Below are 27,901 nucleotides of genomic sequence, written 5' to 3' on the forward strand. Positions count from 1 at the left end.
TTGTGTACGCGTGTCTGTCAGCGTGTGCGCGCTACCTGTCAGAACAACAGCCAATCACATTACATCTACGTTATTTTCGTCACGCAGTATCAGCCAATCAAATTGCAGGAAAACCAACGAAGAAGATCTCTCAAACAACCCGCCAGTGAGGAAAAATTATGCCAAAAATATTTTCGTTCGGGGATTAAAACTACGAGTTGGTCAACAAAAAACGATTTCCAGTATGCAAAGAATGCGGTTCGAAGATTACAGACGGAGACGCAACAACTTCCTACTTCGTTTGACATTTCAAGATGCACAATGAAGGGTAAGTTTTAAATGAAAGCTAACGTTTATTGGCTGAGTAACGTAACTTTTATTTGTTGTGTAGTTAATTCAGTGAGGCTGTAAACTCACTGCTAACGTTAGAACCATAGACATCTTATAAGTACACGCAGCATCGAGCGCTACTGCCTACTGGCGCAGACGAGACGCGGGGCCGCCATCTTGGAGTGGTGATCCACTCCACTCAGTGCAATATATTTGTCAGGAGCAATGAACTGTCAGCGCATTTAATTCATTTTACCTCACTGAATACCACTCATTTCCACCCGCTTTTTCGTCATACGTGTAGCTATGATAAAGGACACATGTTTTGGCGTGTTCATAGTTTGCTTAACAGTAATATAATATTCTTATATACTATAAGTGACCAGACGTCCGAGATCAAAACTGGGAATATAATCCCAGAGAAGGGGGAAAAAAACGGTCAGCTATTTTTAAGTTGAAGAAACAATATGATTAAGTTATATATACATGTGTATATCCTACATAAACAATGTATGAATACATTAGATATCTATATATCCTAGGGACCTATAGACTGTATCTCCGTTTTTGCAGCAACCGAGAGTTTATTCTGTCTTGACACTTTGTATTGATATTTTCTATTACATTCTTCCCTTAAATAATAATGTTTACAGTGATTGTTTTATATGTATTTTTTATGTATGTTGGTTTGGACAAAAGTGTCTGCCAAATACTTAAACATATATAAACACCTGAAAGTCTTTATATGAACTAAAACCACCAATCTCTTTCACTGGATTCAGAATAAAACCAAAGTCTGTCTTACCCAACAAAGTTAGTATTTGAATATTGTTACTTGAAGACTTATTCCTGGTTACAATTAGACTGTTAAGAGAGTATTGTCTTATATTTTGCCTAAAATGAGAATGCATCATAATCAGTGGTGGCTGGTGAATTTTGTTTTAGGTGGGGCTGAAAGTTTGTTAACCAAATACCTGTAGGGGCGTCATCCTCCCCCAGAAGATTTCTTTGTGATTTTCACATACAAATATTGAAGATCTTTGCTCCTTCTCAACTCTGTGGTGATATTATTTTCACAAAATACAACCAATAGTACGTTAATGTTAAATCTTACTTATGAAAAGTAAGCCCCAGAATCCTATTTTCAACGGTCCTCTCATTTGAGCAGGAAAACGCTGAACACCAGCCCGAGATCTTTGTTTTCTACCTGGCACCTTGTCGCCTCTTCAAGATGGCGGCCAAATTGCTCGTGTAATAGCAGCCAATGCTGTGTCTACTTATAAGATGTCTATGGTTATAATGTCATTGCAAACACGACAATCTGTTGCGTCCACTGCATTTCGCTACTTTATTCATACTTTTTGTCGGGTGATTTTTTTTTTAAGCGGGGTTGCATGACGTACGTACACATAACGTTACGTTGGTGAATGCATCATACACAGTAACGCAACGTTAGACGGCGGTCAGCAGCAGCGCGTATTTTAGCCACCTACAAAAAGACAGACATAGTCAAATAAAGGTCGGTTAAAATGTATACTATATTAAGAATATGTGTACATATTGCATAGGGCCCTGACATCTAAAAAGTACGACTCTGTTCATTGTGTTCATGTATTTGTTATGTTTTTCATGTGTACGCACACATAAACACACATAGAATATGAGATGAGATCAATGAGATAAGGTAAGAACAGGATAGAAACTGCTGTTGAACTAGTTACAATGCAAAATGCCATGGAAATACAATGTTAACACGTTTGTGCAAATAAGTACAGTTGCACTTGTTTTTTTAAAATGTGTTTATTCTGTAAAGGAATGAGTTAAATGTTTAAAATGACGGGTTAATAGTGCTATTATGAAGTGCAATGTCAGCACTATTTTTTTTCCTGCAGTTTCAAATGCACTTGTTTTAATAAATGCATACAGCGTTTTAAAATCATACACAATCTGTGTAAATATATTAGTCTGGGGTTAAAAGGACTTGAAATGACTCGAAACTCAAAATGCAGGACTTGGGACTTGACTTGAGACTTTCCAGTCTTGACTTTGGACTTGACTCGGGACTTGCCTGTCTTGACTCGAGACTTGACTCGAGACTTGAGGGCAAAGACTTGAGACTTACTTGTGACTTGCAAAACAATGACTTGGTCCCACCTCTGCGAACTGGCAAATCAAACATTCACATCTGCAGGGAATTTTCCATGTTTCGCGCTTAAATATCACCACAGATAATTTACCATTTTGAAACCGTGAATATCCGACTAAATAATCTATGTTTAGCATATCTTGCTTAACGTATTGTAATACTTCCACACACAAGTTAATATTCCAAATATGATGCTTTTCAATTTACAGAGAAACAAAAATCCTAACCCTCAAGCTCTTTGGTGATGCATGGCACCATAATACAGCGGTGTACTGTATATAAGAAATGTTGTTTGAAAAACAACAAAATTGAATTTGCTATGATAATAATGGTGTAATAATAATGTCCAGCATTTACATTGGAGAACAGATCAAACTGATGTCTCCTTTGAGCTGTTTCTCCGTCATGAAACAATCGGAATTCTTATTAGTGTTTATGTTGCACACGGCGTCTTTGAACGACGGACCGGACATGTATGTCTGTGAGATCCGGTGAGTGAGCAAGTCTAAGGTTCGAGAGTCGCGAGACAGAACAAACTCAATCAATCAATCAATGTTTACTTATATAGCCCTAAATCACAAGTGTCTCAAAGGGCTGCACAAGCCACAACTGAAATACACGCAATTTGGGCAGCTATTCCACATTTTTATGGATAAATGACCATAGTTTGGCTGTTGTTTTAGCGCAGAGGCTAAATTCTACTTCCAGTGTTGCAGACTGACGGTGTTGTGGTCGGATTGTCTTCTTGAGTCGCATTCACGGTTCGTCATGTTTTTAAAGATTTGGTTTTCGTCATTCAATGGGTATTGTTCTTCTCAGCAACTTTATCGCTTCCGGTGGTTGTATGACAAAATCGTGTCTATCTGGCTGTGGGCTGTGGACAATTAGATAGATAGATAGATAGATAGGTAGATAGATAGATAGATAGTACTTTATTGATTCCTTCAGGAGAGTTCCTTCAGGAAAAAGGTGCGAGTAATGCTTGTAACTCAAATATCTGCACGAAACGTAAGGCATAACAATTCTCCTCTAGACAGCTCATATCTCAAAATAGTGATGTTACTCAAAATACTAAACAGTTGAGGTACTCGTAAGTTGAGGTACCACTCTATAAAGAATTTTTTTTATTGATTACGTTGAAAAGAAAAGTTAGTACCCCTCCTCAAAAACACATATATGTGTTTTTGTTTAACATTTCATTTTGGGTGGGAATGGTTTTCAACACCAGTATGCCAACTTAGTTTTTACCAAACATCCATCCATCCATCTTCCGCTTATTCGAGGTCGAGTCGCGGGGGCAGTAGCCTAAGCAGGGAAGCCCAGACTTCCCTCTCCCCAGCCACTTCGTCTAGCTCTACCCGGGGGATCCCGAGGCGTTCCCAGGCCAGCCAGGAGACATAGTCTTCCCAACGTGTCCTGGGTCTTCCCCATTGGACGTGCCCTAAATACCTCCCTGGGGAGGCGTTCGGGTGGCATCCTGACTAGATCCCCGAACCACCTCATCTGGCTCCTCCTACCAAACAGTTCTTTAAAATTACTAGCACAAAAAGAGAATATGAACAAATGAAATTTGACGAATCAAAAAGTTGCAAGTTAAATATTTTTTTGAGTTCAAACAATCAACATCATTTTGAAGGATTGTTCTACATACTGAGTGCAGTTTAGAATCCACTGTATCTACGGTGCATAATATTTTGCTGATGTTCATATACATAGTCGGATTATTGATGAATTGTCCGATAACCCTTATGGTAACACCGATTTCAATGTGGATGTTTTATGGTACAGTATTATTATATAAGTACTGTAGAAGGTGCAATGCTCCTTGGGTGTAATAACATAATTTCCTGCATGTGCTTAATCATGCCCTTGACTTAATTAGAAATGTAATTAGTCATGACCAATGACCCCATCTCAACTGTCAGCTGAGATATATAAGACATCATCTATTTATTGCAACACAACCTCTGTATTTCTGGGTTTCCTATCCTGACTTGTACATTGCTACCAGTAAACCCTGCCTCCTCTCGCCATTCTCCTCCATTGATTGTCCTCTCCTCATCCTGCTTACATGTTATTGTATACTGAAACCCCCCCTTCGCTGATCTATTTCACCTTAATCCTGACAAAGAAAGGCCAGGGTGACGAGTAAGAGGTGGAGGTGCTGGGAGAAGACAATAGAGGGAAGATGAAAGAGGAGAAGATGATGAAAAATAAATAAAAGGGTTGAAGAAATGAAGGAAGATACTTTACAATTTCCTGACCGGATTTAGAAAAAAAAAGAAGGTCTTAACAGGATGACAGTGTGGTGTGAATGTGAGTGTGTGCGTTGATGGTGGAGCTCAGAAAAAGGAAAAATACAGTGCTAATGAGAATGTCTCATTAAAGGGAGCTTCAATATAGGACAGGAGATCTAATGAATTCTTGCACACACGCACACAAATCAGAAAAAATGTTACAGAAATCCAACTGCCACAGAGCCAATTAAATTATTTTTTTGGAACCAGTTCTGACATTAATATCGTAAAAGAAAAGGGTGAATGGCTAAAAGAGTTTGATCCATTTGCACCGTTTTGTTAGTTCAGATCAGACGAGACCGTCATTGTAAACAACAATCACAGAAACATTTTTGAGTGATTGAACTTTGACCTCACTTCTTTATATTGTTGCCAATAGTCAATAATATGGTTGCTAAATAGTAAGAAAATATCAATATTTCATCTACATTCATTCACATTTTTCAATTAATTCACATTAAACTTGTGACGTCTGCTAGGCATGGTGGTTAAAGTGCTTCTTCCAAGATGCAGTTCAGGCTCGGACACAGCGTGAAGGTAAGAAATGTTGGTTTATTAACTAAAAACAGACTAAGAACAGAAACACTGGTGCTAAGTAGAAAAGACAAACCAAAAGCGCTAGCATGAAGCTAAGGAACTAGACACAGTAATAACATATAAGCCAGGGGCGCTCACACTTTTTCTGCAGGCGAGCTACTTTTCAATTGACCAAGTCGAGGAGATCTACCTCATTCCTATTTATAATTTATTTATTTATGAAAGAGACATTTTTGTTAACAAGTTAATGGTGTTTAATGATAATACAAGCATGTTTAACACACATAGATTCCTTTCTTTCATGAAGACAAGAATATAAGTTGGTGTATTACCTGATTCTGATGACTTGCATTGATTGGAATTAGACAGTGGTGCTGATAACGTCCGCATTTTCAAATGGAGGAAAAAAAAAAGTCCTCCTTTCTGTCCAATACCACATGAAAGTGGTTGGATTAGCCATCTCATTTGTCCAACTTGCATACTCGTTTTTAAACACTTTGTTTTGAGAGTAGCATATGTGTGTGGCCCTTTAATGTCTGGCAGCAGGTGAGTGACGTCAGTGAGTGTGCGGGTGGGCAAGCAAGTGAGAAAGCGGTCGCTGAGGGCGGGGGAGAAATACATTGGCATCAAACTCCGTAGCTTGCTAGCTTGTGCACGCTAGCTTTCTGAGACTCTTATTTTGTTAGCACAGGCAGGATGAAACAGGTCTTTTATGGTGAAGACAGGAACTGTGCTGTCGGTCTTTAGAGTTTTGACAGTAGGTACGGAGTCTCTAGAAATAAAATGTGTTTCTCTGCGTCCGCCCTGTTAGTGATTTTTTTCTTAAATATGAGCTCGCAGCAGCCAGCGTCATCTCACAAGATCCTCGGGTGCCGAGAATGTCAAACAACTGACGAAAGTGAAGTCTTGGTATGATTGATGATTGCTCATTTTTATGTCTATTTTTTAATGCCTGGCTTGAGATCGACTGACACACCCTCCGAGATCGACCAGTCGATCGCGATCGACGTAATGGGCACCCCTGATATAAGCTAACAAGTACAAAAACAGGTTTACTTGTTGAGGGAAACAAGGCTAGGATCCGAGAACAAGTCAGAGAAAATGCAGGCTTGAATAAGGATGGTAATCAATAAGCAGGTGAGAGTCCGGAAACAAGGAACAGGTGAAACAAATATGCAACCATGGCGACAGAAACAAATCATGAAGTGCACACACAAACTCAAATATCCAAACGACAAACGATCCGTGCAGCGGATCGCAAAAAAACTCTTTTTTATTTAAGGTGATCCTGTCTCCTTACATAATTGTCCTTCCAAACATAATATTAATGTTTTTCAGTACATAACTGAAGCTCTAAAATCAAGTTATTTGATGTCATTCTGTTTATCACATAAGTTATTTGATGTAAAATTAATCATGTTAGTGCTTTACGTACTGTGACGCCTATAAAACGAACAATATATATTTCTATGATTGTATCGGAGCATAGAAAGTAGGAAAACAGAGATTTTGGCTGTCATGTCTTTAGACTGGAACAACATAAAAACAGAGTGACAAACCAAGCTCCTCTCAAATAAATTGTAGACTAATCGAAACCTCCCTTTACAAACCCCGTTTCCATATGAGTTGGGAAATTGTATTGTATACAATGATTTGCAAATCACTTTCAAATAATATTCAGTTGAATATGCTACAAAGACAACATATTTGATGTTCAAACTGATAAACATTTTTTTTCTTGCAAATAATCATAAACTTTAGAATTTGATGCCAGCAACACGTGACAAAGAAGTTGGGAAAAGTGGCAATAAATACTGATAAAGTTGAGGAATGCTCATCAAACACTTATTTGGAACATCCCACAGGGGTGCGGGCTAATTGGGAACAAGTGGGTGCCATGATTAGGTATAAAAACAGCTTCACAAAAAATGCTCAATCTTTCACAAGGATGGAGCGAGGTACACCCCTTTGTCCACAACTGTGTGAGCAAAAAGTCAAACAGTTTAAGAACAACATTTCTCAAACTGCAATTGCAGGAAATTTAAGGATTTCAACATCCACGGTCCATAATATCATCAAAAGGCCCAGAGAATCTGGAGAAATCACTCCACGTAAGCGGCATGGCCGGAAACAAACATTGAATGACTGTGACCTTCGATCCCTCAGATGGTACTGTATCAAAAACCGACAACAATCTCTAAAGGATATCACCACATGGGCTCAGGAACACTTCAGATAATCACTGTCACTAAATACAGTTTGTCGCTACATCTGTAAGTGCAAGTTAAAGCTCTACTATGCAAAGCAAAAGCCATTTATCAACAAAATTCAGTAACGCCGTCGGCTTCTCTGGGCCCGAGATCATCTAAGATGGACTGATGCAAAGTGGAAAAGTGTTCTGTGGTCTGACGAGTCCACATTTCAAATTGTTTTTGGAAATATTCGACATGGTGTCATCCGGACCAAAGGGGAAGCGAACCATCCAGACTATTATCGACGCAAAGTTCAAAAGCCAGCATCTGTGATGGTATGGGGGTGCATTAGTGCCCAAGGCATGGGTAACTTGGACATCTGTGAAGGCACCATTAATGCTGAAAGGTACATACAGGTTTTGGAACAACATATGCTGCCATCTAAGCACCGTCCTTTTCATGGATGCCTGTGCTTATTTCAGCAAGACAATGCCAAGCCACATTCAGCACAGTTTACAACAGCCAGGCTTTGTAAAAAAGAGTGCGGGTACTTTACTGGCCCGCCTGCAGTCCAGACCTGTCTCCCATCGAAAATGTGTGGCGCATTATGAAGCGTAAAATACGACAGCGGAGACCCCGGACTGTTGAACGACTGAAGCTCTACATAAAACAAGAATGGGAAAGAATTCCACTTTCAAAGCTTCAACAATTAGTTTCCTAAGTTCCCAAACGTTTATTGAGTGTAGTTAAAAGAAAAGGTGATGTAACACAGTGGTGAACATGCCCTTTCCCAACTACTTTGGCACGTGTTGCAGCCATGAAATTCCAAGTTAATTATTATTTGCAAAAAAAAAAAAAAAAGTTTATGAGTTTGAACATCAAATATCTTGTTTTTGTAGTGCATTCAATTGAATATGGGTTGAAAAGGATTTGCAAATCATTGTATTACGTTTATATTCACATCCGACACAATTTACAAACTCATATGGAAACGTGGTTCGTAGATTAGCTTTCATTAGTTTTGTAATTTTTAGTCTAACTCTGATCTAATATGGGACGGCATGGCGTAGTGGGTAGAGCGGCCGTGCCAGAAACCTGAGGGTTGCAGGTTCGCTTCCCACTTATGGACATCAAAGTCGCTGCCGTTGTGTCCTTGGGCAGGACACTTCACCCTTTGGATGGATGAATGAATGATTGGTGGTGGTCGGAGGGGCCGTAGGCGCAAACTGGCAGCCACGCTTCCGTCAGTCTACCCCAGGGCAGCTGTGGCTACAGATGTAGCTTACCACCACCAGGTGTGAATGAATGATGGGTTCCCACTTCTCTGTGAGCGCTTTCAGTACATAACAATAAATATATAAATCTAATCCATTATTATTATTATTATTATAAAACAGAAATTACTTGTATTTCCTTTGCAAAGTAAAATTGTTGATGTCTGTTTCCATAAACTGTTCTCTTTTATGCCAAGCAGGGTACCATCACGATTATCTTTTTAGATGTATTTCACCTTACTCATTGTTGCCTTTTTAAACTATACAATAAGTATATTTTTTTCAGGTTTTCAGAAGAGACAAAAAACTGAGCCACTTGTTGAACACTGTTGTCATTGGTCCACATACTTGCCAACCCTACCAAAATTCAGCGCCTCTCCCGAAAACCTCCCGGAAGAAATTTTCTCCCGAAATCCAGCCGGAGCTCGAGGCCACGCCCCCTCCAGGTCTATGCGGACATGAGCCTGTTTTCACGTCCGCTTTCTTGTTATACAAACAGCCTGCCTGCCCAATCACGTTACAACATCTACGGATTTTAATAAAAACTGCACACACAAGGAGACGTAGCAGAAGAACGAGGAAGTTACAGCCATGGCAACGCCGTCTGTAATAGAGTGATCCATGTTGTCTGTTGCCATCTCCTGGTGAATGTTGGCTATAGCGTTATGGGGTTGCTTTTTCATTGGCCAACGATTTACGTGGTGTTGCGCACCTGACGGCAAGTAAGGGAGTCTGTTCTGATTCCTGAAGCCCACGTATGAAATTCAACTATTTATTTTATTTATATATATAATAAAATAAATGTATATAGCTAGAATTCACTGAAAGTCAAGTATTTCATATATATATATATATATATATATATATATATATATATATATATATATATATATATATATATATATATATATATATATATATATATATATATATATATATATATATATATATATATATATATATATATATATATGTCTTGATTGGATTATCCAGAGAATAGTGCTCGATACCGTGGTAGAGCGCAATATGTAGGTGTGGGAAAAAAATCACAAGACTACTTCATCTCTACAGATCGGTTTCATGAGGGGTTCCCTCAATCATCAGGAGATTTTAATGGAAGCATTCACATACAATGGTTTATATAGAGCACAGAGTGGGTGGGTACAAGCAGGCGTAGGGTGTGGTGATTGGCTCATGTGTTACGTAGGAGGTGTTTCCGTCTATGGCGGCATGTTGAAATGATTTCACTGCGCTTGTTGAGGGAGGATAGATCTGGATGATATATAATAAACAGTTTCTCTTTTAAGCATAGGTTGCATATTTTATTACCACTGTTGTAAGGTGTGCTGGATGCAAAAATTTGCCATGTTATTGAATATTCAACATTATTGTCTTTGAGGTTCCAAATGTGTTTGCTGAGTTCTGTAGAATTCTGCAAAGTCTGGTTTCTAAAGGAGGCGTTGTGATTATTCCATCTTGTTTTGAACGCTCCTTCGGTTAATCCTACGTACGTGTCGGATGTGTTAATGTCCTTGCGTATTACCTTTGCTTGGTAAACGACTGATGTCTGTAAGCACCTTCCGTTGAGAGGGCAATCAAGTTTCTTGCGACAGTTACATTCATTGTTGGTTTCAGAGTCGTTTAGTCTGGGGGTAGGAAGTCCTTTTGCAATTGTTTTGTTGTGGTTTGAAATGATTTGTTGCATGTTATTCATACAGCTGTAGCTCAATTTAATGTTGTTCTTGTTGAATATTTTTCTTAGGGTGTTGCCTTTGGGGAAGTGTTTGTCGATCAGAGTGAGGAACTTGCGGCCGATGTTGGTTGAGACGTCTTTACTGAATGGCGGATTGTACCAGATGATATTGTTTCGTTTTCTGCTCTTTTTTGGTTGGTTTCCTGGGGTGGGTTCATAGGTGAGGGTGAAGTTGTATCCGCTTTCATCAAGTGCTTTCTGGTACGGGGGGGTTGCTTGGTCGAATTCAGCTTTGCTGGTTGACAGCATCGATAGTCTTTTATTAATTCCGGTAGGTATTCTTTTCGTGGTGGTGGGTGGGTGGTTGCTGTCGTGGTGCACGTATTGGAGTGTTGTGTTGGGTTTCGTGAATGGTTGGTAGCTGTTATTTCTCAGGTTGAAAGTGACGTCGAGGAAGTTGACGGTTTGCTTGTTGGCTTCAATCGTGATCCGTAGGCCGTTTTCTTTGAAGATTTGGCATATGCGCTTCTTGGTGTTCTCGCTGCTCCTTGGCGAGGCGCGGCACACTGCCAGTCCATCATCACGGTAAATACCAAGGTTCAGGTTGAGGCTAGCAAGCTGGGAGAGGAGGAAACTCCCAACGAGTTCGCACGTTTCCGCTCCGTCATGAGGGAACCCCTCATGAAACAGATCTGTAGAGATGAAGTAGTCTTGTGATTTTTTCCCACACCTACATATTGCGCTCTACCACGGTATCGAGCACTATTCTCTGGATAATCCAATCAAGACATATTCCGCTCCAAATTGACATTTGTTGAGCACTGTACGACGATCCGAAATGGAAAAGTTCAGCATCGACTACTCCACGAAGAACATTCCCATACCCGCGCAGAAGGACTACAAGCAAAGACTCATAGAAAAGACGGAACACTTCCTAAGAAGGATGCGGTGGAAAGCACACTTTTTCCTCCACCCTGAAACAAAAGGAACGCAAAAGGAAACTTACGGATTCAAATCTACCAAGAACCCACCCACAGTCAAGGAATTAAAGGACTTTGAGAACAACATGCTCAAAATGATACAATCAGTCAAATTTAAGCCAGCCCGCAACCCATTCCTCACCAAGCTGAAAAATGACACGGAGCGCATCAAGAAAGTAAGCAACCTCATCATAGCCGCCGATAAAACCACAAACTTCTACAGAATGGACATACCAGAACATAACTCTTTACTTGACAAAAGCATCACCAAATCATACAAAAAAGCGCAACCCAACACTTTACAGAACATCCACCTGGAAAACAAGCGGATCGCAACCGAACTGGACATTGAGGACAGGGTGGACGCCGCAGCCAACAAAGAAGCCTTCATCACATTGAAGGACCACAAACCCAACTTCGCAAATAACCCAACATGCCGACTAATAAACCCAACTAAATCCGAAATAGGAAAAATCAGCAAAATAATCCTGGACAGAATCAACGCAAAAATCAAGGACAAAACACCACTCAACCAATGGAGAAATACAGCAGCAGTAATCAAATGGTTCAACAACATCCAAGACAAACAACAACACAACTTTATCTCCTTCGACATCGAAGAATTTTACCCTTCCATCACGCAAGACCTACTGACCCAAGCACTAAACTTCGCCTCGGACTACGACTCAATCACAGGCAACGAAAGAAACATCATCATCCACGCAAAGAACTCCATACTCATCCACAACAGTACACCATGGCAAAAAAAGAACAATTCAACATTTGACGTTACTATGGGGAGTTTTGACGGAGCGGAAACGTGCAAACTCGTTGGGAGTTTCCTCCTCTCCCAGCTTGCTAGCCTCAACCTGAACCTTGGTATTTACCGTGATGATGGACTGGCAGTGTGCCGCGCCTCGCCAAGGAGCAGCGAGAACACCAAGAAGCGCATATGCCAAATCTTCAAAGAAAACGGCCTACGGATCACGATTGAAGCCAACAAGCAAACCGTCAACTTCCTCGACGTCACTTTCAACCTGAGAAATAACAGCTACCAACCATTCACGAAACCCAACACAACACTCCAATACGTGCACCACGACAGCAACCACCCACCCACCACCACGAAAAGAATACCTACCGGAATTAATAAAAGACTATCGATGCTGTCATCCAGCAAAGCTGAATTCGACCAAGCAACCCCCCCGTACCAGAAAGCACTTGATGAAAGCGGATACAACTTCACCCTCACCTATGAACCCACCCCAGGAAACCAACCAAAAAAGAGCAGAAAACGAAACAATATCATCTGGTACAATCCGCCATTCAGTAAAGACGTCTCAACCAACATCGGCCGCAAGTTCCTCACTCTGATCGACAAACACTTCCCCAAAGGCAACACCCTAAGAAAAATATTCAACAAGAACAACATTAAATTGAGCTACAGCTGTATGAATAACATGCAACAAATCATTTCAAACCACAACAAAACAATTGCAAAAGGACTGCCTACCCCCAGACTAAACGACTCTGAAACCAACAATGAATGTAACTGTCGCAAGAAACCTGATTGCCCTCTTAACGGAAGGTGCTTACAGACATCAGTCGTTTACCAAGCAAAGGTAATACGCAAGAACATTAACACATCCGACACGTACGTAGGATTAACCGAAGGAGCGTTCAAAACAAGATGGAATAATCACAACGCCTCCTTTAGAAACCAGACTTTGCAGAATTCTACAGAACTCAGCAAACACATTTGGAACCTCAAAGACAATAATGTTGAATATTCAATAACATGGCAAATTCTTGCATCCAGCAAACCTTACAACAGTGGTAATAAAAGATGCAACCTATGCTTAAAAGAGAAACTGTTTATTATATATCATCCAGATCTATCATCCCTCAACAAGCGCAGTGAAATCATTTCAACATGCCGCCATAGACGGAAACACCTCCTACGTAACACATGAGCCAATCACCACACCCTACGACTGCTTGTACCCACCCACCCACTCCGTGCTCTATATAAACCATTGTATGTGAATGCTTCCATTAAAATCTCCTGATGATTGAGGGAACCCCTCATGAAACAGATCTGTAGAGATGAAGTAGTCTTGTGATTTTTTCCCACACCTACATATATATATATATATATATATATATATACATGAAATACTCGAGTTGGTGAATTGGCTGTAAATATACTCCTTCCCTCTTACCCACGCCCCTGCCCAACCACGCCCCCAACCACCACGCCTCCGCCCCACCCCTGACCACGCCCCCCCACCTCCCAAAATCGGAGGTCTCAGGGTTGGCAAGTATGTTGGTCCATGTGCTATTATCCGAAAGATGGCCTCCCACAATCTAACAGGTGGACAACTTCACGATAGTTTTTTTGACTTGGTATACATCTGCTAAAAACATAGTTTTGTTGTACTTGTTGCAATGACAATAAAGACCTATCCTATCCTATCCTATCCTATCCTCTAGTGCAGTGGTCCCCAACCTTTTTGTAACTGCGGACTGGTCAACGCTTGATAATTTGTCCCGCGGCCCGGCGGGGGGCGGGGTTTTGTTTTTTGTTTTTGGTTTTTTTTGTCATGAAAAAGGGAGGTTTTTTGGGTTGGTGCACTAATTGTAAGGGTATATTGTGTTTTTTTATGTTGATTTAAAAAAAATTAAACAAAATAAAAAAATTCTTACTGGGCCACTGCCCGGTGGTTGGGTACCACTGCTCTAGTGAACAGTTTGGCGTGTTAGCCATTGCAAACAGATAGCTTAGTGGTGGTTTTCATGCTTTGAATAGGTGGACCGGTAAAATGGTAACTTGAAAACTGTTTAGTAAGTGTACGGTATTGCTGTTGTTTGCCCACTCAGAGTGCCTAAATAACTTCAAGGATGTTTTTCCATTATATCATAACCCTGCTTTAAAAATATTAGACTCACCTCAGTAATATGAGACTAAAAAATGTGATAATAAAGACAACATACACATGAAATTTGTTTTTAGAATAATTTACTTGTCATGCAATAATAAAGAAAAACAAAAAAAGTATATGTTTTTCGCAAATAAAATGAACTAAAGAGGTAGCCTTCTGCCACAAATAATGTGGATCATAATGTCAGTACAGTGTTATACGTGTTACATGTTTCTCCAACCACTAGACCTACATTTCTTCAGTATCAGTATCAGAGTCAGTCTGGTCAGCATCTGGGATCATGTCATGATCATTCTTTTCGGGTTAATTGTCAAAGGTCTGCATTTTGCAGAGGTTTGTACATTTCAATCCACTCATACACAGACATTCTGCATATACGGCTGCAGTTGCAGCACAGAAGTTGCAGTACTGCCTCAGGGGCTTGAGATCTCCACATCCATTCTACAATAAGCTGACTATCGTCATTTCTGGTCCAGCCATGCTCAAGTAGATTTGGGACTTGCGGATGTGAAGAGCCCCAATTCGACTGACTCAGCTCTCATTGACTCCAACTCAGTCTGGAAAGCATATGTCCGCTTCACAAATTTACTCTTGGAAATGTGACAGGTAGAGGGTGCTAGAACAGTTAGCCCTCCCCTTTGCCCCAAAGCCTGACTTTGAGTGTTTGGTGAGCAGACCCGCTAGCTACTGGTGTGAACCAGAAACCCAATACCCTGGTAGAAGTGTGGAGATTTGTGCACATACACTGCCTGCCTGATATTGAGTGTTTGAATTTTAAAGTTCTGGTTGTAGCTAAGGGTGTAACGGTACACAAATTTCGGTTCAGTACGTACCTCGTTTCAGAGGTCACGGTTCGGTTCATTTTCGGTACATTAAGAAAACAACAAAATATTAATTTTTTGGTTATTTATTTAACAAATTTGCAAAATTTTCCACCAAATATATTTTTCTTAGTGGAATATTTGATGTAAAGTAATCGGAAACTTGGACAGGTCAATAATTCATAATAACATTGATTTTGATTCGATATTATGTTTTGAGCAATGACAGTTTGAAAATATAAAAAACAGCTTTGTTTTAATAGTGAACGTTGCAACATTTTCAAATTTTTTTTTAGACTTTAAAACATTTTTATTTCACTTTTGTTTATGTTTTTGTTTATTTTGATAGTATTTTTAGAATGTGCCGTGGGCCTTTAAAACATTAGCTGTGGGCCGCAAGTGGCCTCCGGGGCACACATTTGACACCCCTGCCATAGATAATAAAAAATGTAATCTGATAAATCTATGGGTAAAAAAGCAGAGCCTGGCGACCCATGCGCCTTAATCATAACTCTCTCGCTCTCTCTGTCTCTGCCCCTCCCTCACGAATGTTGCTGCGCACACAATTTTTTGTTTTGTTTTTAACCCCTTCTTAATCCTGAATGTACATTGAAAATACACGCAACCCTAACTTAAAATGCCGGACATTTAAGGCATTTAAGAAACTCCGCCCGGACAGCCCTGCAAAAGAGGACATGTCCGATGAAAAGAGGAGGTATGGTCAGCCTATTGTAGCCCGGTCGCTGCTAGCATGGCGTGTGTTGTTTTTTTTGATTGATTGAAACTTTTATTAGTAGACTGCACAGTACAGTACATATTCCGTACAATTGACCACTAAATGGTAACACCCGAATAAGTTTCTCAACTTGTTTAAGTCGGGGTCCACGTAAATCAATTCATGTTGCCTCGGTGTGCATTGTTTACACAACGTGCGGTGCGCTACTTAATATGTTTGTGTGGAACTCGTTCGGTACACCTCCGAACCGAACCGAAACCCCCGTACCGAAACGGTTCAATACAAATACACATACCGTTACATCCCTAGTTGTAGACCTGAAGTGCACTGTGTGATTGGTGACCAGTAGAAGTGGTTTCAGCTTCCAGTTCCCCGGTCAGTCTCTCCAGTCTCCCATATTAGCTGACAGGCCTTGTTTTAACAGTTATTGAACTTTATTTTGGTCATGTGTATTTTTAGATTATGTTTTAGCATACAATATTGATGTATTTGTTGAATTGTATTTCTTTTTACTAATGTCATGATACCTGCCCACAGGGAGGAGTGCAAGATATAGCGCACTATTTATCACTGTTTTTCCCACCGTAAATTTGTGCCAATGTATAGATACGTTTTATTTATTTATTCTAGCCACGTGCAATGGGGTGAGGGTTATAGGCGTACAGGCTTAGCCTAAGTCAGATTGATTGCATATTTCATTTATGGTTGTTTTGTTTGAATTCAGTATACCTTTACCTATTGTTTGATTATTTGGTTTTACACTATTAGTTTGTGCTGTGGACTTGCAGTGGATTGCATGCCTCCTATTGGCCTTAAGCCTTCTGACTTGGCCCTACAATCAGTAACCCTTTACGGCCTAGCCCCCAGGGTAGCCCTATCCCTAATAGCTATAGCTCGTTGTCCTACACTGCAGCCTATCACACTTCATGTGGTAAATCCTCTACACTAGACTCCTCCTGTGGTAACTTTTACGACTGTATTGAATTAATAAAATTGTTCTTCGATTTGTACATCAGCCTCTGTCATCCTGCTCATTCTGGACAGCTTACGTGGGGATATTGCCCTGGCCTAGTTTTTAGTAATTTTCTACAGGATTTCCTCATCCTTTCAATTTAGGGTGGCGTTGTCTTCTAGGACAGTGCTCCCCAACCTCCGGGCTCAATTGGTACCGGGCCGCAGAATATCCATCCATCCATTTACTACCGCTTATTCCCTTTCGGGGTCGCGGGGGGCGCTGGCGCCTATCTCAGCCACAATCAGAATAATTTTTTATTATGTTTTTATTTTTTTATTTATTTATTTTTACTACTATTATTGCGTTGACCGGTCCGCAGCTACAAAAAGGTTGGGGACCACTGTTCTAGGACATAGTGTACTTCGTTTAGGCCACAGAGAGATTGTCAGCGTCATCAAGACAGATATGGATAGACTCTGACAGTTCTTTTTCTAGATTGCGACACATATTCTTAATGGGAGATCTGGTGACTTTGATAACATGAATTCTTAAAATAATTTCCTGCCAGTTTCCATGGGCACTATAACATGACTAGCGATAAGTTACAGTATGTCCTGATAAGTTCCTGAAAACCCTGTTTTTGTGCCCTTTTGTACAAATCAACTTGTTCAGCATCAGCCAGTCCACTGCTTGTTGCTGACTACTCGTGGGTGTGTGTGCACGATAGCATTATCCAAGGTAGTGCCCTCTGCTGCAACAAGCTCCATGCCGGTGATCACCAACTGTCTCTCATCAAGCTTATCAATAGCTGAATTTCGGATCTTACTGCCTGCTTGCAACTCACATCACTTTATCAATCAATCAATCAATCAATGTTTACTTATATAGCCCTAAATCACTAGTGTCTCAAAGGGCTGCACAAACCACTATGACATCCTCGGTAGGCCCACATACGGGCAAGGAAAACTCACACCCAGTGGGAGGTCGGTGACAATGATGACTATGAGAACCTTGGAGAGAAGGAAAGCAATGGATGTCGAGCGGGTCCAACATGATACTGTGAAAGTTCAATCCATAATGGATCCAACACAGTCGCGAGAGTCCAGTCCAAAGCGGATCCAACACAGCAGCGAGAGTCCCGTTCACAGCGGAGCCAGTAGGAAACCATCCCAAGCGGAGGCGGATCAGCAGCGCAGAGATGTCCCCAGCCGATACACAGGCAAGCAGTACATGGCCACCGGATCGGACCGGACCCCCTCCACAAGGGAGAGTGGGACATAGAAGAAAAAGAAAAGAAACGGCAGATCAACTGGTCTAAAAAGGGAGTCTATTTAAAGGCTAGAGTATACAAATGAGTTTTAAGGTGAGACTTAAATGCTTCTACTGAGGTGGCATCTCGAACTGTTACCGGGAGGGCATTCCAGAGTACTGGAGCCCAAAGGGAAAACGCTCTATAGCCCGCAGACTTTTTTTGGGCTTTGGGAATCACTAATAAGCCGGAGTCCTTTGAACGCAGATTTCTTGCCGGGACATATGGTACAATATAATCGGCAAGATAGGATGGAGCTAGACCGTGTAGTATTTTATACGTAAGTAGTAAAACCTTAAAGTCACATCTTAAGTGCACAGGAAGCCAGTGCAGGTGAGCCAGTACAGGCGTAATGTGATCAAACTTTCTTGTTTTGTTTATCAGGTTCCCATGCGTCTTCTGACCTTTGATGTACTTCCAGGCTTTGTCAAAGAATATACATTTCTTCTGAAGAACCCTTAAGTTGGTTGTTGTATCCCCTGCTACTCTGGCTGAACTCACTTCAGCTTGCACTTTTGGGACCTGAGCATCTAACGGGTTCTTCATGGGGAAGAAACTCCAGCCTTTTCTGTAATACAACACCGTGGGCCACTCCCCTTTTGTTGATGAGGCCTGCAGGATTTCTGATCCCTGCCGCCTTTAAGATATCTGGCTGAAACCAGCTCAGAGGTGTCATTAGCACTGTGGATAGCACAATTCTCACCATTTTTGGTTAGAAACTGGCTAATTTGAGCAGCCATTTCTCATACAGGGATTTTAACAGGTACATATTCTTATCTGCAAAATTATCAGGCAAAAAATACATGTAAGTCAGATAATGATTTTTTTTTGTTGATTACTAGAGTTTATTATAGCTTACCAGCATTGACTTGATTCTGCCAGTAATCAGTCTTTTTTCCACTTGAGTTGATTTGAAACAAACAAATGTGTACTTTTGAGTTTTGTTCTGATTACAATAGTAGTGATGTTGGTTATATTATTTTGATAAGTCAGCAGCAGAGCTATAATATTAATTAGCCTGATTTCATCATGTTACATCTCCATTGTAATAAGCAATGTGAAAGGTTTTGTCTGTGCAGGTCATGCAAAACTTGAACTGAACGCTTTCAGTAAAGATACTGACCCCCAGAGATGTGGAGTGGTCCTTTACCACTCATTTGACTGACTTTCAGAGGCATACTATTCTGTACACGCCGATGCTAAGAATACTACCTCGATGAGCTAATCACCAGGTTAAGGGCCAAGTATACAGTCTGTGTGAATTATAGATGACAGGGTTTCTATATGCGTTTGTTAGCGGGGCCCGAGGGACATACTTGGTCGATGGGGCTGATATGGACGAGATCAGAGATGCACACACTTTTTCGGCAGGCAGGCTGTCGAGGTGATCTACTTCGTGTGTGTGTATATATAAGTTGCCAACTTTCCCTGAAAATCATAAACTAATTAGATTAGATTAGATTAGATAGTACTTTATTCATTCCGTCAGGAGAGTTCCTTCAGGAAAATTACAATTTTCAGCACAATCCCATTCAAGATCAGACAAACATTACAGGGAGACAGAACAGGATCGCTGACGGGTGTGCCGGCTTCCAGCGCCCCTTACAAAAAAAGATGAGATACAGGTAAACAAGGTGGGGGGGGAATAGAAGATTAAAATGAAATAAATAAAAAAATCGGTCTTAGCCTGGGCCTTGGAGAGGGGGTGCAGACTGAGGCCAATTGTAACAATGCTCGTGCTTGGGTTCTGATGGATCACAGGAAGGTGGCACACTCCAGGCAGCGTTTACACTTTTTAATGTATTTTCGTTACACTCAAATATCTTTTCGTTATGTCCAAATATCTTTTCGTTACACTCAAATGTCTCTTGGACTTTTCAGCCCATACTTGCAATCATCAGTCCTTTTCGGGTTTGTCCATGCACCCAGGGTTCCTCCCGCGTGTGCCTCGTGTTTGCGTCTCCTTCGCGTTCCTCTCTCCCAACAAGGTCTCTATAAAAGAACAGGTGATTAGATAACTCGTTCCAGCTGAGATTATCCACTCACCTGTTAGCTGCTTCATGACCGATCTCTGCACACACCCAGCCCGCAGGGAACGCGCGGCCCACACCCCGTGCCACACTAATATTTAGTTGCGTAACCACAGCTTCTGATAACTGCTCCACATCTTTGGTACATGGAGTAGGTATTTTAACTTAGGACAGCTGCACTATGTTCCACAATTCCTCTTCTTGGTTTTGCCTCATGGACATCTTTTTTGTCAGCCCACAAGTTTTCTACGGAATTAAGGTCCAGAGATTGTGATGGCCACTCCATTACTTGAATTCTGATTGTCTTGAACCATGATTTTGTTGGCTTGCTGGTGTGTTGGTGTCATTGTCTCGTTTAAACACCCATTTCAATTGCATTACCTCTTCAGCATACGGAAACAGGACTTCTTCCAGTATTCTGATGTACTCAATATCTATGATCCCTGGTATGCGATATATAGGACCATCACCGTAGTACGAGAAACATCCCCATATCATGATGCTTGCACCACCTTGTTTCACTGTGTACCGTGGTTTGAATTCAGTGTTTGCAGGCCTTCTGACAAACTGTCTGTGGCATTTTGACCCAAAAAAAACAGTCTTACTGTCTTCAGTCCACAAAATATTATGCCATTTTCTAGGCCACTTAATGTGTTCTTTGGAAAATTGTAATTGCTTTAGCACATGTATTTTTTTTAACAATGGAACTTTGCGGGGGCTTCTTGCTGGTAGCTTGGCACCACACAGACATCGTCTGAATGTTAAAGTACTCACAGGCAATCTTAGATCGTCTTTGATCCTCCTGGAGCTAGTCATTGGCTGAGCCTTGGCCATTTTGGTTATTCAGCCTATCAATTTTTGCACTTTATAGGTGTTCCTCTCAAAGTAAAGCCGCTGCTCCTCCACATCGAGAGGAGCCAGATGAGGTGGTTCGGGCATCTGGTCAGGATGCCACCCGAACGCCTCCCTAGGGAGGTGTTTAGGAAACGTCCAGCTGGTACGAGGCCACGGGGAAGACCCAGGACACGTTGGGAAGACTATGTCTCCCGGCTGGCCTGGGAACGCCTCGGGATCCCCCGGGAAGAGCTAGACGAAGTGGCTGGGGAGAGGGAAGTCTGGGCTTCCCTGCTTAGGCTGCTGCCCCCGCGACCCAACCTCGGATAAGCGGAAGAAGATGGATGGATGGATGGATGGAGGTGTTCCTCTCTTATATACATTTTTTTTTTTATCAAAGAACACTCTTCATCTGAACATCTTGAATGACCTGTTTTGCTCTGGTCTTCAAGGATAAATGCACAGCCAGCATATGCAGCATCAGTTGCCTTGATCCTTAAATAAGGGCCACCTGTTTAACACCTATTTTTTTTCACATAGTCAATGACCTCTCAAATTGCTATTTTTTTTTAACAAGCACCGTTCAGTAAATGATTACGTTTCACAGAATCAGCAGCATGCACGTCATGCCTGTTGGGTCTGTTGGTTTTCTATACATTTACTAAACCTTTTAGTACTTGCCGTGTAGAAGTTGACATTCTAATAAAAACATTGATTTATCTTGCTAGTGACTATTATTATTTGGAACACTATACATCCCGCCCTCGTACGGCATCTTGAACATAATGCCAGAAGTAGATACTTACATTAAATGTGCACGCGCATTAACTTTTGGTGTTGTTAGCTACTAATAGCGATTTGGATAGTCAGCATTAGCTGTCATTGATTGTATATTGTATTATAAAAACATAACTGCAAATTGTTAGTTGCTTAACATGGACTACCTTTGTAGGTGTGTACATGCTCCCGGTGCGTACATGTGGATGAAACAGGGTGAGTGGCTGCCTTAAAGGTGCCATATGCACTAATTACTTGTCAAGTCATCATTAACATGCTAAGCTACACTAGTGTGATGGTGCATCGCTTCTAAACATTCGTTGCACGAACATACGAGCTTTGTTAGACTAGATCATAGACTGTATTGGACAATATAATTTACGTTCAAAATGTCCATTTCCATTTATTACAAGTAATAAGAAAACGTAAATACCTGAACTAACTATCGCATCAGATGAAAATATATTCTCCGCCATAGATTGTCTCCATCTTTTAAAGGCATCCTCGATACAAATCCTCGTTTTGTTCCTGGCTTTGTCATGAGGAAGTTGAGAATTGTAACGACGCCTTTTAGATCTACTAAGGTCCGACATGTTTAGTAGCTTTACCAGTGGCAGGAGCTTGACGTAAAGGCCGGTGCGTAACTGGCAACCTGGATGTGACACACTCACGGACTATTTAACCGTTATCAGTTATAAATGTATTTGGACAATAACATGATTTATTAATAATGCCTTTTGACATATCAGGGCAATTTAGCCCGGTCAATGACACATCCACATATAAGGGGAAATATATGCCCGTTAGCCTGTACGTCGATTTGTCAACCAACAAACAGGGCAAAATATATTTTCGACAAATAAAACCTATGTGGAAATGGGTAGTGTCAGTGCCTATTTTGTTCTCAAAATGCCGGAATGTTGAAGAAATGCGTTCCAACGTTAGCACGGCATATTGTTGTTTCTGGTACTGTATATGCATCAGGTACATATGGAGTGGTATTTGCTTGGCACAACATAATGCATTACATGTAGTGACTTTTCTACTTTTTGTACTGACGTGGTAATAGGATGTATGATATATATGCGTAACGTGATTTATGCGTAATGTGGGTTGGCTCACAGAATTGCATGATGGTGATGTGCGTACATGGAAGGGAGTGCAGTGCATTAGGTTGGATGCAACATGGAGTTATGCCGAACGAAATGTGGCGGTAATTTTACTGTTGGCCTTGGATTGCCATCAAAGGAGGCCTAAACTATATATAATATGTTATACATTGTTATATATTATTATTTTGATGGCGGTACGTGTGATCAAACTAGACATTTTAGCAGGGTAATTGTCAAGCTTGCCCCTGACAGTTTCGTTGTGTTTTAGTTGTTCCTCTGCGTTGGTTGTATTTCCTGTCAGCGCTCTTGTTTTGGTTCTGTTTCCTGTTTGTCTCCCTGAGTGCTGTGTCCCCTCAGCTGTGGCTGATTGGCACCTGGCCACACCTGGTGTCAATCAGCCAGATAGTATTCAAACCTCTTTTGTCCTCCACTCGGTGTTGGAGTATTGTCGTGTCGTGTCGATGTCACCACGACCTGTCATTGTCGATATCGTTACAGCTACTACCTGTCGTGCTACTACTTGTCCTTGTCGCTGTCGTCATAGCGGTAAGCTCGTCCTGTTAGCTATTTGTAGTTTGCTTTCTCCTAGCTCTTTTGTTTCGGGTTTTCTTGTTAGCCATTAGCTATTTCCAGTTTTTCTGTTTGCTGGTTCCTGTTTTCAGTTTTGGCTATACCTAGTTCCTGGTTTGGGTTTTTTACCTTTTATTTTGAACATTAAATCATGTTTTCTTACTCAATACCTGCCACCATCTCTGCATCTTTGGGTTCGTCAACAACACCCCCTGACAGTAATGCCAACAATCTGTCCCGACTCACGACGAAAATATTGCTGCGCAACTTAACAAATACATTTGGCTAATCGACATCAGTAAAATGTGGCATAATTACTTAGCAAACCATCTTGTAAGAAGCATAAACAAGATAAACCTACAGCGTAGGATTCGTCGATTGCCATTTGAAGTTCCTTGGAGTTGAATTTGAATTCGGCTGCGTATCTGGCAACCTCAGTCCTGGAGTGGGAGGGGTCTACAGAATGTTGGCCGTGACTGCAGTACCATTTCTGGCCACATTGCTAAATATGGCACCTTTAAAGGCCTACTGAAACCCACTACTACCCACCACGCAGTCTGATAGTTTATATATCAATGATGAAATATTAACATTGCAACACATGCCAATACGGCATTTTTAGTTTACTAAATTACAATTTTAAATTTCCCGGGACTTTCGTCTTGAAAACGTTGTATAATGATGACGTGTATGCAAGATGTCACGGGTTTTAAGGAAATATGAGCGCTGCACACACACACAGCTAAAAGTCGTCTGCTTTAACGGCATAATTACACAGTATTTTGGAGATCTGTGTTGCTGCATCTTTTGCAATTTGTTCAATTAATATTGGAGAAGTCACAGTAGAAAGATGGAGTTGGGAAGCTTTAGCCTTTAGCCACACAAACACACGGTGATTCCTTGTTTAAAATTCCTGGAGGTGAAACTTTCCTATGGATCAGTCCGCGGTCAAGCCAACATGAATCCTACCGAATGTCAACCAGCAGGTTTCGGTGAGAAAATTGTTGTTAAAAAGTCAGTTATTACCGGAAAAAAGCTGAGCTTGCGCCGTCCATAGCTGGCGTCGACTCCCCTCAGACACTGCGCGTGGAGACACCCTTCCGACTATCAGGTACTATTTAACTCACTAAAACACTAGCAACACAATAGAAAGATAAGGGATTTCCCAGAATTATCCTAGTAAATAACTCTTTTTTTAACTTTTTTTTTTTTTATCATTTTTTTTTTCTAGTCCGTCGCTATCAATATCCTCTTACACAAATCTTTCATCCTTGCTCAAATTAATGGGGAAATTGGCGTTTTCTCATTCCGAATAGCACTTTTTGTTGGAAGCTCCCATTAAAAATAATGTGAATATGTGAGGAGCCCCCACTTGTGTGACGACATCGTCTGCGACTTCCAGTAGAGGCAGGGCATTTCTCTTAACACCGACAGTTGCGAACTTTATTGTCGATGTTCTCTTCTAAATCCTTTCAGCAAAAATATGGCAATATCGCGAAATGATCAAGTATGACACATAGAATGGACCTGCTATCCCCGTTTGAATAAGAAAATCTCATTTCAGTAGGCCTTTAAACAACAATCAGAATGGTAAATATTTTTTATTACATAAACTTAGTAATTGTGAAAATTATAGTCAACTGAAAAAACAAATGTGTTTTTGTTAAACCACTAATGCTAAAGTAAGTTAGCCAATGGTGTTTTTGGTATATTTTTGTTTTGAAAAATGTTACTCTCAGCAAATTGCAACAGCCCCTGTAATATTTCAAAATTGACTAAAAGTGACTTGACTTGACAGTGATAACTGAGCAGCGTAGTGGTGTCATTAGAGCTGCAACGAGTAGTCGACATTGTCGACAAATTTCGAAAATAAAATTTGTCGCCGGCAATTATATTTGTCGACATTAGTCATGAAATTATCACTCCTGATTTCCGGGTAGTATTAACTTGTAAAATTTGAGGATATTCCCTCTGATTGTTGACATGAAACATGAATACCTAGCTCATTTAGCAAAGCGGACCTTGTTTTTTAAGGCCGTACATCTGTGATACGTCGGCATTTGAAAAGGAGACATGACGTCCAACATTTGGTGGGAGGATGCAGTCTCAACTTCGGTAAAAGTGTTGGCTTCTACCTTGCTTGCTAGCTAACAAGAGTGAGACAAAGTGGTGTGAAAAATAACTCACTATAATTTTAGCCAAAATTAGCCAGCTAAACTCTGTCTTTATCGGTTTTAGTACGTTTTCAAACAGTGTAAATTTGCAATGCCGAAAAAAAGCACTTTAACAAACGCAAACCGCGCGTGCACACACACACACACACACACACACACACACACACACACACACACACACACACACACACACAGACAGACATACACACACATTGAAACACACACGCAGATAGACAGACACACACACACACACGCACGCACGCACACACACACACACACACACACACACAACACACATTGAGACACACACACACAGACAGACATACACACACACGCACACGCACACACACACACACAGACAGACACACACACAGACAGATAGACAGGCACACGCACACACGCACGCACGCACACACACAGACACACACACACACAGACATTGAGACCCACACACACAGACAGACGGACACACACACACATTGAGACACACACACACACGTATGCACACACACACAGACACACACACACACACACATTGAGACACACACACACACACAGACGGATAAACAGACACACACGCACTTAGACACACACACACATACATTGAGACCCACACACACAGACAGATAAACAGACACACCCTCACACACACACACACACACACACACACACAGACACACAGACATTGAGACCCACACACACATACAGATAGACAGGCACACACACACACACATTAAGACACACACACACAGACAGATAAACAGACACGCACACACACACAGCCACAGACATTGAGACACACACACACACACACACACACACACACGCATTCCCACACACACATATTGAGACACACACGCACACACAGACAGATAAACAGACACACACACACGCACACACACACACACAGACATTGAGACCCACACACACAGACAGATAAACAGACACACACACACGCACACACACACACACAGAGACATTGAGACCCACACACACATACAGATAGACAGACACACACACACACACACACACACACGCATGCACACACACAGACACACACATTGAGACACGCACACACGCACACACACACACACACGCATGCACACACACACTCACACACACACACACACAGACACACACACACACACACACACACACAGGGAGACGGACAGGCACCAATGCAGAGGTATCATAAGGTTAAACCTACAATCTTTTAAACAATCACATTTTAGGAATTAGTCAAATATTCTACACATTGAGTCTATGAGAGTGCTAAAACTGCCCAGAGATGGTCAATAGTCAATATACCAATGTGCAGCTTTTTAAATTTTGTGATTTTTTTGTTTTCATTGCTGCTATTTTAACTGTGTTTTAAATACATACACAGGGTTAATTGTTGTTTTTTTTTAGCACTTTGCTTTTCCTGTCTTTTTAATGGAAACATTTTAATTATCATAGTTGCAGCCCTAGGTGTCATTATTGACAGTTTCTCTTTTCATTACTGTTCTTTTATATCTTCTGTTTAATCCTTTTATTGCCGTGTTTTATATGTCCTTCATGTGTGTTTGTGTACAGTGAGTGACTTAGCTGTAATTCGAGTACTATTTCTAATTTAGACAAAAATTAATTTTGCCTCACAGTTGAAGGAACAGTGTTGATTAGTTAGTATAGGGGTGTCAAACCTACGGCGGCCTCGAACAGCTTTTATCCGGCCCGCGTGATGAGTTTGCCAAGTACCAAAGACTATAAAAATGGGACTCATTACCTCCCTGCTTGGCACTCAGCATCAAGGGTTGGAATTGTGGGTTAAATCACCAAAAATGATTCCCGGGCGTGGCACCGCTGCTGCCCACTGCTCCCCTCACCTCCCAGGGGGTGATCAAGGGTGATGGGTCAAATGCAGAGAATAATTTTGCCACACCAAGAGTGTGTGTGACAATCATTGGTACTTTAACTTTAACTCTATTACAAAGAGTTGTCTTTTTGTATTCATTAAAGAAACTGCTATTCTCAATGTGTCCACTGGATGTCGCAATAGCAATCCTGTTAGGTATGCAAACGGTTTATACCGGGGCCAAGCAAGATGTACACAGTAAAAGTTGACTGTGGCTCCTCTTCCTCGACCCTACATGAAACTTAAAACCTGCCGTTTTATATCTTCTGCTTCGAACACATTGTCATTTGGCACCTTTGGTGCCCCAAAATGTCTCTTG

At 41.1% G+C, this 27,901-nt stretch overlaps 1 protein-coding gene across 2 annotated transcripts in view; it reads left to right on the forward strand.

Annotated features, from left to right (window-relative positions):
• The window catches only part of necab2 (N-terminal EF-hand calcium binding protein 2), a 436,762-nt gene that overhangs the window by 246,318 nt on the left and 162,543 nt on the right, over positions 1 to 27,901 (forward strand). The window lies entirely within an intron of this gene.

This window comes from Nerophis ophidion, linkage group LG12, assembly GCF_033978795.1.
Source record: "Nerophis ophidion isolate RoL-2023_Sa linkage group LG12, RoL_Noph_v1.0, whole genome shotgun sequence".
NCBI classification, from domain to species: domain Eukaryota; kingdom Metazoa; phylum Chordata; class Actinopteri; order Syngnathiformes; family Syngnathidae; genus Nerophis; species Nerophis ophidion.